The sequence below is a fragment of the Pelobates fuscus genome, chromosome 6, assembly GCF_036172605.1.
Source record: "Pelobates fuscus isolate aPelFus1 chromosome 6, aPelFus1.pri, whole genome shotgun sequence".
Taxonomy (NCBI): Eukaryota; Metazoa; Chordata; class Amphibia; order Anura; family Pelobatidae; genus Pelobates; species Pelobates fuscus.
The window spans coordinates 51,238,420-51,254,290 of record NC_086322.1 but is presented as its reverse complement, the minus strand read 5'-3'; positions in this window follow the sequence as shown (position 1 = coordinate 51,254,290).

The window sequence follows — 15,871 nt, the reverse complement described above, 5'->3', positions numbered from 1 at the left end:
CCTATAGTCCTGCAGTGTAGAGAAATGATGGTTATGCAGTGCAAAAAGCAGTTTGTTATCTTCCTCTCCTCTAAAGATATGCAGTACTGTAAACATGGTACTTCCTAATAAATCATATCCAAGCTTAAATCTCAGGCTTCACTGTGCAATAGCTATTTTTATTTTAGGACACATAGTTTGTTTTGTATGATTAAATAAAATACCGTATACTTCAAAAGGGGATAAATATGCACCAGACAACTCCTCCTGTGATACAGAATGAATATTATTTAATGGATTGTACCTTATTTATTTAAAGCCTGTTCTTATTTTGTAAATGCGATAATTCAGTAAAAAAAAAACATTTCCATAAATCTATTTGCAGATCTCAGATTCTGTACAGTAGTTTCTTATGTATATATTTGGATTTTCTCTTTCTGAAAAGCACAATATGAATATAGCTAGTTCTCGTATGCACTCACCACGAAGGGAGACATTATGTCTTGTAATCTCATCAGAAAAGTAAATTGTCTGTAATTTCTGTATATCTTCTGGATTTTATTTCATTTATGTTTTAAGTAGATTTTTTTGTTTGTTTGTTTGTTTTTGTTTTTTTCATGAGCTGCTGCATTTCACGGGGGGGGGGGGGGGGGAATCTTTATCGAACTAATTACATGCTTGATTGAACTCGACTTAATTATATAAATACAAAAAGATTGTTTCCAAATGAAGCAAGCTTAATGCGTGACACTGTAAATAAATACATTTTTCCTTATCTTCAAATTATTACAACTTACTACGTTTAGGAGATATTTGCATATTTGTACAATGGGTGTTCAATACTTCAGTTGTGAGTATTGGCCATTGAGCCAAGGGCTCTGATTATCCTGTAATGAAATAATTCAATTAATGCAGAACAATACAATTGGCTAAATATACTGAAAATCTGTTGTGAGACTCCTGGCTAAAACCATGAATTATGCATTGTCGATATGCCTGCAATCATTTACCATGTGTTTTTTTGTTGTTGTTGTTTTTTAATGACAGATTTATTTATTTTTATATTGAAAACAAAAAGAATATTCTCCTTTGCCAATCTTTCTCCTTCTTACCTCCTGCTAATCCATACCTACAAGAATCATATAGTAGTATAATATGTGCTGTGTACTTCCCAATTAGCCCTTTTCAATACCATTTTATGGACTTTCCCGTGAACTCACTGAATCCCTCGACCATCACTCCTTATATATGTATTTGTAGACGCTAGCTGTACTTTTATGCCCATAAAATCCAAGCAATCATATAACGTATGATTGAGTATGTGCATGAAGAACATAGCACGTGTGTGATGGTTGTACTTGTATGTAGTAAGTAAGCACGCACAGCAAATCTCGTGCCATAGGACAGACATTGGAGGCAAAAACTAAATTCAAAAACAGAAGAGGTGAGTCTTGATCAACAGCACAGATCACAACATTTAAATGTAAATGACAGCGTTTTCTACCTACTAAAAGGAACGTTGTGCATTTAAAGCGGACTATAATTGTCCCTTTAGGTACACGTTGCACTAGCTGTACTGCAAACTAAGAATGGATTTGACATGTCGGAGCTGTTCGACATATGATGGTCTTATTAGTGCTGGATACCAACATGACTAGATGCTGATGTTGCTATAACATTTGTGATTAGAATCTGCCTCCAAATTCAAACCATGAGGGTTTTTCTTATTTGGGCTTCCCCTGCCAATATATGTATATATGTACCATTAAAATGGAGATGACCATGGAATTATCCACTCTGAACACCTTCCAAAAAGAAGAAAGCACTGCTCAAACCTTTCTTCTCAGCACACCGTATTCTCAGAATGTACCCCAACATTGCGCACCCCGACAGTGAGAAGCAGACTGAACCATTCTGCTGCTGAGATAGTATAGTCACACGTGTTGTATCTCTATTAGGGGAGACAAGTATGATAAATAGCAGTTACAAAATAACACATGCAAAAGTACAAGGCCCATTTTAAGAGTTGGTAAGATCACCATGAAAAAAACAAAGAATAATAAATGTGGTTTGAGCAATCCATATGGTAAAAAAGTTACGCCTTTTTAATGTGTAACAGTTTCTTATTATGTCTCCCTTTTGTTTACTGTATATACTTCTAATTATGTTGGTAGTAAGAGAAACCCATAGTATATACCTTGATTTATGTGTGCTTCTGTTAGCCATATTGCTGTCTACCACATGTTGCATGCTACTATTTCATTCTAACACATGTGGTAAAGCAGAGTAGACCTGCTACAAGCCACAGCTATTCTCAAACTGCTCACAAATGGATTGACGCTATCAAAAGGTGGCAGGGGACATCTGAGGACTCTTAGCACCATAACTGCAATGTGCTGTAGTGGTTATGGTGCTCAGGTTGATGATTTATATTAATGGCCTTTCTGAAATTATCATCCACAACATGTCCTACATCTCCATGTAGGTAGACCGTAAGAGCTCGAGTTCTCCATAAAGCTGGAACAGGCAAAAGATTCGGCCTCCTAAAGTATAGTAACAAGACCGGAAAACGAAATGTTAAATAACACTTATTGACAAAAAAAGTTTATAAAATAATACCCCACCGAACCTTCCTTTTTTTTTGAGAAGTAGTTTGCAGAAGTATAATCTGTGTAGATGAAAAGGGCCGTGGCACTGTTCTTTTGGACCATAGCATTTCCATAGTTTTTCTTTATTCCCACTATTCAGAATTCAATGTAAGATACTGGCAGAGCCTGGGGATACGGGGATTGCATTACAATACTCGCCATAGCTCTTTGCTAGTGTAAGTACCAGCACTTCAGATGATTCATTCCATGTTTCAGTGTGATTTAGAGCAGACAAGACCTGAATATTGTCGAGCTGATAAAGAGCTCACATATCGGTGCTTTGTTAGAGCAGGCAGTGCAGTATAGATCATCTCAGTGTGTATACTGTGTATTGAATTGTCACAGACTGGGCTTGGTTTTACTGGATCGGCCGGTATTTCTAACCTCTCCCCTTTTATCTCAATGCGGCAGCTGCTTCTTCTGTTTATCTTCGATTAGGTTTTTTTGTTTTTTTTTTTGTTTTTTTTTATACTTATTTTAATTAAAAACCAACAAGTGCTAGAATTAAGAACAGGAGGATTTCTTAGCAGACCTCTTCGAATTAATTTAATAATCTGTATATTGATCTATTGTAATACAATGCTGATCTTATTTTATTCCTGCCTTGCAGTCCTTGTTACACTGGCTGTTTACTTGGTGCCAAGCTAAGACCCACTCCATCGCCATAGGTACATAGACCAAACGCCCTGTTTACCGTGAGGGGTGGGGGACAGAATTAGGAGAATTTGTAGAAAGAGCTATTCCTAAAGCAATGCCTATTGTGAGCTGGATTAGCCCTTCTCTCAAAGTGGTGCTCTAAGTAGGTAATCGGCCTCTGTGAATCCACGTCTGGTATATACAGTGAGATAATACTGGATGAAGGTTAACTGCATTCATTTCTATACAGTTTGATGCAGAAATATAAACCGCTTTCAGCAGGTGTACCTAGTTTAGTAAAAGAGCAGGTAGTCTCTTTGCTGTGTACATCATGTAATAACATCAAAACCCGTTGCTGTGTAATAAATGCTTATAGGGTGGGAGGTTTCCACCACCCCCCCCAAATGCAACAAGCAGACAATCGTTTGCTAGACGTCCCCTCCAGAGAATGCTTAAAATGGGATGTAGACTCCAAGTGATGAGTTTATAAACAATGGGAAAAATCAGATAAAAAACAAGGCATGTCAACCTGGACTCCAGTGTGAGATGCTGTGTGCCAATTTTAAAATCCATCAGGTTGAGAGTACAGTGGGACCTCGGTTTATGAATTTAATGCGTTCTCCGGGACATTTTTTATTGCGAAACATTTGTAAACCGAAACGCGGTTTCCCATAGGAATGCATTGAAAACCAATTAATCCATTCTGGAGGTCAGAAATAAGTCAAAATGAGCTGGCATGGAAACCAACCCACAATGCAGAACACACAATAAAAGGCATGCAAACGACGAAGCTCAGCTCCCCACCATTCCACCGCTTGAGAAATGCACCAAAAAGTCCCAAAACAACTGCAAACAATTTCCAGAATGGCTCCAAAAGTCGATGCAAAAGTCGCTCCAACACCTCCACACTCAACGCCACGTGCTACCCACAGGCTCCAGCATGCAGGGGGCGGTGCTACAAACCTCCCAGGTGCAATTGTGTATTGCAAAACAAATTTGTAAACCGAGGCATTATTTTCAATGGATTTTCATTTGTTACATAGTTACATAGTTACATAGTTACATAGTTAGATAGCTGAAAAGAGACTTGCGTCCATCAAGTTCAGCCTTCCTCACACCTGTTTTTTGCTGTTGATCCAAAAGAAAAGAAAAAAAAAAAAAAAAAGAAAAAAACCCAGTTTGAAGCACAATTTTGCAACAAGCTAGGACAAAAAATTCCTTCTTGACCCCAGAATGGCAGTCAGATTTATCCTTGAATCAAGCAGTTATTACCCTACATTGAAAGATTATATCCTTGAATATTCTGTCTTTGCAAGTATGCATCTAGTAGCTGTTTGAACATCTGTGTGGACTCTGATAAAACCACTTCTTCAGGCAGAGAATTCCACATCCTGATTGTTCTTACAGTAAAAAAAAACCTTTCCTTTGCCTTAGACGAAATCTTCTTTCTTCCAGTCTAAACGCATGGCCTCGTGTCCTATGTAAAGTCCGGTTTGTGAATAGATTTCCACACAATGGTTTGTATTGGCCCCGAATATATTTGTATAATGTTATCATATCCCCTCTCAGGCGACGTTTTTCTAAACTAAATAGGTTTAAATTTGTTAACCTTTCTTCATAGCTGATATGTTCCATTCCTTTTATTAATTTTGTAGCCCGCCTCTGCACTTTTTCTAGTGCCATGATATCCTTCTTTAGAACAGGTGCCCAAAATTGCACAGCATATTCAATATGTGGTCTTACCAGTGATTTATAGAGAGGCAAAATGATATTCTCGTCCCGAGAATGAATGCCCTTTTTCATGCATGACAATACCTTACTGGCCTTGGCCACTGCTGATTGACATTGCACATTGTTGCATAGTTTGTTGTCTATAACAATTCCCAAGTCCTTTTCGTGTGTTGTTATCCCTAATTCGCTTCCATTAAGGGTATACGTTGCTTGTGTATTCTTTACGCCGAAGTGCATAACTTTGCATTTTTCAACATTAAATTTCATCTGCCATTTGAGTGCCCAGTCCCCCAGTCTATCTAAATCCTTCTGCAGCAAAGTAATATCTTGCTCACATTGTATTATTTTACAAAGTTTTGTGTCATCTGCAAACACTGAAACATGACTTTCAATGCTGTCTTCAAGATCATTTATAAAAATGTTAAATAGAAGGGGTCCCAGAACAGACCCCTGAGGGACACCACTTGCCACCTCTGTCCAGCTTGAAAATTTACCATTAACGACAACTCTTTGTATTCTGTTTTTAAGCCAATGTTCTACCCAAGAACAAGCATTTTCATCGAGACCGATTTCCTTGAGTTTGAACACTAATCTTTTGTGTGGAACTGTATCAAATGCCTTGGCAAAATCCAAATAGATCACATCCACTGCAACACCCTGATCTATACTTCTACTTACTTCTTCGTAGAAAGCAATCAAGTTAGTTTGACATGACCTGTGCTTCATGTAAACCAGAAATTATGTTAACCGAGGCGTTTGTAAATCGAGGTCCTACTGTACATCATGGCCAATTGCTATCCACTCACAATGTATAGTGAAATCCCACATTACAACTAAAACAGTGTTACAAATGTGAAACAAAACTGCATACATCTCTTGCATAATACAAACATTTACACTTTAAATTGCGTACAGATAATAATTGATATCCCCACTACATGTTAATATTGTGTAAAATTCCGTCCTTCAAGGTGTATAGCTTTTGAAATTACAATCATAGGTTTGCCAGACTAAAATAGCAGTTCATCTAATCCATGGATTATCTTAGTATTTTAGCCCATTCATTATGGGCGCCATATTCTTTATGTCACCGTCACTAATAATGGTCAACATACTGACTACTGTGGCCATTTAAATATTTCAGAACAGCTTGACTTCTTACTTGGAGTCCTTTAAGGGGCTTCTGATAGCTCTCCTGAGCCAAGTGCAGGGCCAGCTTATTTGATAAAAGCATCAACTAATTGTTCTCAGCCAATGAGCTGAGCCCTGATTACCGTGGGGGATGAAGGGCACCAGGGATTTCCTGGCAACATAACTACAACAGCACTTATGTAGTGGTTGTGGTGCTTGAAGTGTTTATTAAAAGAGAAACCATTAGATTATAGTGGAACACACAGCAACAGTTTCAAATAGGTACATACTTTGCTTTTTGATGATGCTACCACTTTAGGTATAACTATACATTAACATCTACAACAGGTTTATATGTACATGGGAAACATTGTTACATTTTTTATTTATTTTGTAAAGGAGTTATATCACAATTTAGGAATATGTTATATTTCCACTTTTATGATGTGATTCACATTTTTTTTTCTTCTATACTTTTGTGGTTAAAATACTGGTGATCACGATTTAGTAGATGAGTTTGGATTGCAATGGTGTAAGAAAGGCACCTGGAAATAATAAAGGGATTCTCTATACTTATCATATTTAAGGAACACAATAATCACCCAGACAACTTCATTGTTGTTATTATTTATAAAGCGCCAACAAATTCCGCAGTGCTATACATTCCAACATATATTCAAGTATTCCTAACGCTATAAGGTTCCTTTAAACTAAAGTGACACATGTTAATATTTGATATTTAAGAAAGACAATATAATTTAAAAAAAAACTTTTGAAAACAATTTATATATAATCAAATTAATTTATTTCTCAGGTTAGCTTTTAATACTAAGGTTTTTAAAGATAAACTGCTAATTCCCATGAGAAACATGTCATTATATATGTAGCTAGTTAGACATAGTAGATTAAATACTAGAATGATCTATTGGTTGCGAGGGCTGCTGTTATATTTTGTATAAAGATTTTGTTTGGAAAGGTATCTTGCAATATATTGTGTATTGGAACTGAACGCCTTGTGATATCAACCATTATTTGCAGAGCCGGATTAACATAGGGGCTGATGGAGCTGCAGCTCCAGGCCCGGGCACATGGAATAGGCCCATTAAAAAATATATATTTTTTTTTTCCACACTACTCTTAGGTTTGCCACTTGACTGGTATTTTACCAGCAAAGCCAATATTTGAGGCTGCCTGGCCGTGACGGTATTGCAGTAATACCGGCAATACAAATGCAGATATTTTTTTCAGTATAAACGGAGATTACTATGCAATACCAGCACCAGCCTGTAGGGGTCACTGTGTGTGTAGAGATGCAGGGATAGGAAGTTACAGCATATCCCTCCCTGCCTCTCTCTACTCACTGATCTGCGGGGGAGCAGCTACACAGCACAGAGAGTTCAGACAGCAGCTCCCAACCTACAGAGACAGACTACAGTTCAGGGAAGTAAAGGATGGGAGGGAAAGGCAGCAGGGAAACATGGGGACCCTGAGACACTAGGGGACACATGGGGACACAGACACATGGGGACACTGAGACACATGAGGATGCTATGAGACATAGGAATATTAGGAGACACATTGGGACACGGAGACACTAGGGACACAGTGTTTCCATGTCTACAGCCAGTGTCCCTAGAATCTCAGTGTCCCCATGGCTACCAGTGTCCCCAAGTCTCTCAGTGTCCAAAGTGTCTGTGTCCCCATGGCCCCCTGTATCCCCATGGCTACCAGTGTCCCCAAATGTCTGTGTCCACATGTCTCCCAGCCAGTGTCCCCATGTCTCCGTCTCCCCACATTTTTCAGTCTCCCAGTGTACCCATGTCTATTTTCACAAGTGCTCCCATGTCTCCCAATGTCCAAGTGTCTCAGTGTCCCCATGCCTCCCAGCCAGTGTCCTTAGTGTCTTAGTGTCCCCTAGTCTCCCAGTGTCTGTGTTCCCATGTCTGTGTCCCTAGTACCTTAGTGTCCCCATGGCCCCCTGTATCCCCATGGGGACACAGACACAAATGTGTCTGTGTCCCCATGTCTCTGTGTTCCTAGTGTCTGTGTCCCCATGTTTCACATTGTCCCCAAGTGTCTCAGTACCCCCATGTGTCTCAGTGTCCCTATGTCTCTGTGTCCCTGGGTCTCTGTGTCCCCATGGCTCCCAGTGTCCCCATGTCTCCCAGTGTATGTGTCCCAATGTCTCTCAGTGTCCGAAGTGTATGGTTTGGCTGTCTGCATTCTCCACACGGTGCTTAATGAAGGTCTCAACAAAATGGGGCTCACCACTGACACTCCTCTTCTATGTGATCTGAATGTATTAACTAGTTCAGTGTCCCCATGGCCCCAGGTCTCCCAGTGTCCCCAAATGTCTGTGTCCCCATGTCTCTCAGTGTCCACATGTCTCCCAGTGACCCCACATTTTTCAGTGTCCCCATGTCTCCCAGTGTCCCCATGTCTTTGTCCACAAGTGCCCCCATGTCTCCCAGTGTCTCCAAGTGTCTGTGTCCCCATGCATCCCAGCCAGTGTCCCTAGTGTCTGTGTCACCATGTCTCCCAGTGTCCCCTAGTCTCCCAGTGCCTGTTTTCCCATGTCTCAGTGTCCCTAGTACCTTAGCGTCCCCAAATGTCTGTGTCCCCATGTCTTTGTGTCCCTAGTGTCTGTGTCCCCATGTCTCCCATTGTCCCCAAGTGTCTCAGTACCCCCATGTGTCTGTGTCCCTGGGTCTCTGTGTCCCCGGGTCCCTCAGTGTCCCCATGTCTCTTAGTGTCCCCTAGTATCCTAGTGAAACGGGAAACACAGACATGGGGACACAGGGAGAAATTAGGACACAGACATTGGGAGACTAGGGGACTGGGTGACATGGGGACACTGACACTGTGATACATAGGGACACTGATGTCAGGCTTGCCTTCCAATTCTTTGAACAGACATGCCCCCTTTTTGGGCATGTTCACCTCTTTTGGCAGTTCTGGTCACGTGATTTCTCGTCAGTGCCCACCCTTTTACATCGCCCATTGACTTCCTGCTTCACTGGACACTGCTGTTAGGGGGTATGGATTTACTTGAAAGATGAAAGCATAAATTAGAGAGAGATTAGCATAGAGTATGTGTTTTCTTATAGCTGCATCCTATAAGTTTCCCTCCAGCACCATCTCCATTAGATACATGACGCTTGAGAGGTATGACTGTTATGGCTTTTGGTCGATGAGATTCTGTAATTAGGCCCCATCATAATTGTCAGCACCAGGCCCACTGGGCTCTTAATCTGGCCCTGATTATTTGTATGCAAACTAGATAGTAAATTTGTAGTAAATCCATGCAGTGTTCTTTTTATCATGTTTGTAACACTGTTTCAGTTGGATCAGGTGTGATTTCACTATATGTTGTAGGTGTATAGCATCGCAGGACTCTGCTTGTCATAGCCTCACTTTACAGTCAATGCCAGTTCATTCGTTGGCGGCTGAAATAAATGCACATTGCAACTTATAACACAGGAAAACACCAAACTAACCGGACCGTTTAGATTTGTTTTTGTCACACCTACTGTATAGGAGACAAATCTGCTTTTATATAACATTTCAAATCCTGTTTGAAAAATTGCAATATAAAGGACACTGTACACTGTCTGAAATTTTCCATTTCACAAATATTTTTATAAAGCATGATTGAATAAATGGAAAATAAAAATTGGGGACATTTAAAGATTTTTAAGTTTGTCTGCAAATGAATCTATACTCAAATCTGCAATTACGATATGTTTATAATAATCCCTTGCTTCAAATATATGTGATGCTAATATTTCTTCAGGCAAAAAATGCTCGGTAGTCAAGGAGTTAAATGAAGAACCAAAAAAATACAGTTTGACAATTCATCAACTTAAAGGTGAATGATGTGACTGTCTGTAGGAGCTACGTTTCAGGCCACGCCAAATGCTGGTGTAACAAGAAGGTCCAGAATATTAGTCACCTAGAATATCTCCAATGTTTTAGATAAGCATCTACAATTCTGTGTCCACCAGAACGACACTGCTGAAATGAAGCAAGGCCAGAACTCGACTCGTGTTACTGCATTTTTCCTTATTTTTGGTAGATCAAGAAGACAATATTTGCCATAAATACCTTGTGATGTAGGAAACCTTCATTTAACTCAAACACTTAAATAGTCCGTCCTCAGAAAGCCCAATCCTGGAGCCATTACTTACCAAGAAAAACTGTCCGTGTTCCACCGCACAGTAACGGAAAGCCATGTATTACTTAAATTTGAAGATAAATTAAGTGGAAATTCTCCTTCGAGACTAATCTCCATTAGTGTGGCTGACTGCTATGATCTCAGATGTAATTAAGTTTTAGATTAGCTCTGGTACTTTTTCCTGTAATGCATTTTGTACGTTAAGTACGTTCCACAAGGGAATTGTTTTTTAGTCTCTTTAAACATTTTATCAACCGAGATCCAATTGTTTTCAAATATCAACTCTTCTTTTATTTGTCGAACTTTACCCGTTGAATGCATTCTCTCCCATATGACAGTCTAAGATACCGCATCAGTGTATGAAAAGAGAATTATTTTCTGTAACATTATTACCAATCCCCTATTGTGATTAGAGATTTGATGCTATAAATCACAAGAGAGAGAATTTCATCTACAAATGAGGACAATAAAATGTCATGAAATGCAGTCTAGCCTAGAATACGGAGAGTTAAAACTGCCAACCTCAGGATAAGTGAGTATTCATGGTGCGATCGCACAGCCATCAGCCACAGTCAGTCTCGTGATTCTATTTACAGAATCTTCTTACACTAATACATAATTTGGAGACTTTGCATCTAAACTACGGCAATGCTCCTTATTATGGCTTTGAAGAAAAACTATTTCAACGCCTTCAGCTGGTACAATCTTGCCAACTAGCATGTAAAGAGTTTGCCACACATTGCCAAGCCTCAATTCTGTACACTGGCTGCCAATAAAATGGTGTCAAATTCAAAAAGTCCTCTTACTCTTTAAAGCACTATGCAATCACAAACCCTTCTACCTTAAATGTCTTTAGGTTTAAATAAATTGTGCCCCAACAGAGAGAGACAGAGATAGGGATTGGTTTGTAATTTAATGTGGATTTCTGCCTCGACCAATAAGGATTCAATTGTGGGATTTAAGATAGGGGATATTGCGGTAAGTTTTGTATGACTGTTTTTTCATTCCTGCATTCCTTCATTAAAGGTGTGAAAAGTTCCTGAGGAAGTTGTGGTTGAACAAAGAAACGTGTAGGGCGGGTGGACACCGGCATGCTGCATGTGCTGTTCTCGTAACATACGTGGTATGCTCTAAATTTATTCAGATTTTAAAAATCTGGGCCCTGATTTTAATCAGCTGGTTTCAGTCTGGCTGACCTCCAGACTAAATTATTGCTTATTTGGAGCCTGTTTTTTTTTAAATCCAGAAATTGCTTAATAGTGTTTACAATGTCCACATTTGGTTTTGCTGCATTCTGTCTGGGCCATTCAGACGTGCACACTCAGAGAAAGGGATGATTGGCACCCTGTGGACCCCGGGTAAGTTGTCAAATTGTTCACAGAAGGGTGCAAGGGCACTCCTGGCACCATAAGCACTACAATGGAATGTAGTGTTAGAATGTTCCTGTCTTATTGTTGATAGGCAATAACTTGGTTTCACGCACTGCCTCACACATTGATTGCTTTTTCCAATGCTACTCTGACTGCGACATTGCTGCTGTCATGTCTCCAAACCACGATTGGTAGACTTTAACCAACATTAGCCTGTATCGCAGTGAAAGCCGTACCACGAGAATAAAGAGGAAGTGAAATCTAGCCATGAAACACTCTGCTGCCATCTAGTGTCACAAAATGGTGCAGTTAAAACCATCCTCCGGGCTTCTAAATAAATAAATACAGTACAGTTTATTGAGATACTGGAGCAAGACGGGTTTCCCATTACTAGACCAGTGGTCCCCAGCCAATCCTAAATCCCCAAGGCACCCAAACAGAATAGGCATTTTCCAATTTCTTTCCAATGGGGATTCTGAAAAATAAAAAGTGGCTTTTGGTCTGTCTTGAAAATCGAGCTGGAAAGCATTGCCCGAGATTTCCTGTTTATTCAGCTACTGAAAAAAATACAGTCATGATGTGGTAGAATACAGTGTGCACCACTGCTTGCCAGTGACATACCAGTGATTTATTTTAACATCTGAAACCCCCCACCACCATAGTCTCTGGATAATTATAGCCATGTTCCCTTACTGAAATAATTTATTTAGAAAAGTTGACAATGGACGATATTTATCAAAGTGTTTAAAATAATTACAGAATTTAATTGTCACTTTTCCGTGCATTCACTATATGGACAAAAGTATCAGGACATGCCTTTTAATTGTGGAATTCAGGTGATTCAATGAGACCCAGTGCCACAGGTGTATATAATCAAGCGCCTAGCCATGTAGGCTACGTTTACAAATATTTGTGAAAAAAATTTATCGTTTTGAAGAGCTTAGTGAATTCTCTAATAGGATGCCACCTTTTGCAATATGTCTTTATGTTATTTTTATCATAGAAACATAGAATGTGACGGCAGATAAGAACCATTCGGCCCATCTAGTCTGCCCAATTTTCTAAATACTTTCATTAGTCCCTGGCCTTATCTTATAGTTAGGATAGTCTTATGCCTATCCCACGCATGCTTAAACTCCCTCGCTGTGTTAACCTCTACCACTTCAGCTGGAAGGCTATTCCATGCATCCACTACCCTCTCAGTAAAGTTATACTTCCTGATATTATTTTTAAACCTTTGTCCCTCTAATTTAAGACTATGTCCTCTTGTTGTGAAATTTTTATCTTTTAAATATTGTCTCCTCCTTTACTGTGTTGATTCCCTTCATGTATTTAAATGTTTCTATCATATCCCCCCTGTCTCGTCTTTCCTCCAAGCTATACATGTTAAGATCCTTTAACCTTTCCTGGTAAGTTTTATCCTGCAATCCATGGACCAGTTTAGTAGCCCTTCTCTGAACTCTCTCTAAGGTATCAATATCCTTCTGAAGATACTGTCTCCAGTACTGCGTACAATACTCCAAGTGAGGTCTCACCAGTGTTCTGTACAATGGCATGAGCACTTTCCTCTTTCTACTGCTAATGCCTCTCCCTATACAACCAATCATTCTGCTAGCATTTCCTGCTGCTCTATTACATTGTCTGCCTACCTTTAAGTAATCTGAAATAATCACCCCTAAATCCCTTTCCTCAGATGTTGAGGTTAGGACTCTATCAAATATTCTGTACTCTGCATTATCTTGCACTTATCCACATTAAATGTCAGTTGCCACATCTCTGACCATTTTTACTAGTTTACCTAAATCATTTGCCATTTGGCTTATTCCTCCTGGAACATCAACCCTGTTACATATCTTAGTATCATCAGCAAAAAGACATACCTTACCATCAAGACCTTCTGCAATATCACTAATAAAAAAATATTAAAGAGAATGGGTCCAAGTACAGATCCCTGAGGTACCCCACAGCTTCGTCAATATAGTCAATATACTCCATTGACTACAACCCTCTGTTGCCTGTCACTCAGCCACTGCCGTACCCATTCAACAATATTGGAATCCAAACTTAAAGATTGCAGTTTATTGATAAGCCTCCTATGTGCAACAGTGTCAAAAGCCTTACTGAAATCTAGGTAAGCAATGTCTACTGCACCACCCTGATCTATAATTTTAGTTACCCAATCAAAAAAATCAATAAGATTAGTTTGGCATGATCTCCCTGAAGTAAACCCATGTTGTCTCTGATCTTGAAATCCTCCATGTGTTTTTAGATGTTCAACAATCCTATCCTTTAACATGGTTTCCATCACTTTCCCCACTACTGAAGTAAGGCTTACTGGCCTATAGTTGCCCGACTCCTCCCTATTACCTTTCTTGTGAATGGGCACAACATTCGCTAACTTCCAATCTTCTGGGACTACTCCTGTTATCAATGATTGGTTAAATAAATCTGTTAATGGTTTTGCTAGTACACCACTAAGCTCTTTTAATAGCTTTGGGTGTATTCCATCAGTTCCCATTGACTTATTTGTCTTTACTTTTGACAGTTGAAATAGAACCTCTTCCTCTGTAAACTCACGTGTAATAAATAACTCATTTATCCTTTTTCCTACTAGAAAAAACAGAATAGATTTCCTGGAAAACCAGGGAAATATATAGGTGGATTGGCACTTTTTTTTTTTTAAAGGTCAGGTGGTGCAACAACTCCCAAATGCCAAAGAATCACCAAAAAGCACTTCAAAACATACATCATTGATAAAAACAAAGAAAAGGAATAGGGAGGTGCAGTGAATAAAATAAACCAGTATTATACTTATATGAGGTGAATCTCTGAATCAACCTAAAAGTAGAAAAATGTACATAGCATAATACTGTAACATATTATAGGCAGAATTAATCGGATCGTGAGTGACCCATTACCTCCGATTAATTCTGCCTATAATATGTTACAGTATTATGCTATGTACATTTTTCTACTTTTAGGTTGATTCAGAGATTCACCTCATATAAGTATAATACTGGTTTTTTATTCATTGCACCTCCCTATTCCTTTTCTTTGTTTTTATCCTTTTTCCTAACTGAGGCCCCTTTCCTTCATTTTCATCTGTAAATACCGAACAAAAATATTCATTGAGGCAGTCAGCAATACCTTTATCCTCTTCTACATACCTTCCTTATTTTGTTTTTAATAAGGGGAGTAAGGGGAGGGGGGAGTAAGACGAGGGGAGGGGGGGGTGAGGGGAGGGGGGAGTAAGATGAGGGGAGGGGGGAGTAAGACGAGGGGAGGGGGGAGTGAGGGGAGGGGGGGGGAGTGAGGGGAGGGGGGAGTAAGACGAGGGGAGGGTGGAGCAAGGGGAGGAGGGAGTAAAAAGAGGGTAGGGTGGAGCAAGGGGAGGAGGGAGTAAAAAGAGGGTAGGGGGGAGTAAGGGGAGGAGAGGGGCAGTAAGAAGAGGGGGGAGTAAGACGAGGGGAGGGGGAGTAAGAAGAGGGGGGAGTAAGAAGGAGGGGAGATAAGAAAAAGAGGGGGTAAGAAGAGGGGAGAGGGGGTAAGAAGAGGGGAGAGGGGGTAAGAAGAGGGGGAAGGGGAGTAAGAAGATGGGAAGGGGAGTAAGAAGATGGGAAGGGGAGTAAGAAGATGGGAAGGGGAGTAAGAAGATGGGAAGGGGAGTAAGAAGATGGGAAGGGGAGTAAGAAGATGGGAAGGGGGAGTAAGAAGAGGGGGAGGGGGGAGTAACAAGGAGGGGAGATAAGGGGGAGTAAGAAGGAGGGGAGGTAAGAAAAAGAGGGGGGTAAGAAGAGGGGGAGGGGGAGTAAGAAGGAGGGGAGGTAAGAAAAAGAGGGGGGTAAGAAGAGGGGGAAGGGGAGTAAGAAGATGGGAAGGGGGAGTAAGAAGAGGGGAAGGGGGAGTAAGAAGAGGGGAAGGGGGAGTAAGAAGAGGGGGAGGGGGAGTAAAAGGAGGGGAGATAAGAAAAAGAGGGGGTATGAAGAAGGGGTGAGTAAGAAAAAGAGGGGGTATGAAGAAGGGGCGAGTAAGAAAAAGAGGGGGTAAGAAGAAGGGGTGAGTAAGAAAAAGAGGGGGAGTAAGAAGAAGAAGAAGGGGTGAGTAAGAAGAGGGGGAGGGGGAGTAACAAGGAGGGGAGATAAGGGGAAGGGGGAGTAAGAAGGAGGGGAGATAAGAAAAAGAGGGGGGTACGAAGAGGGGAA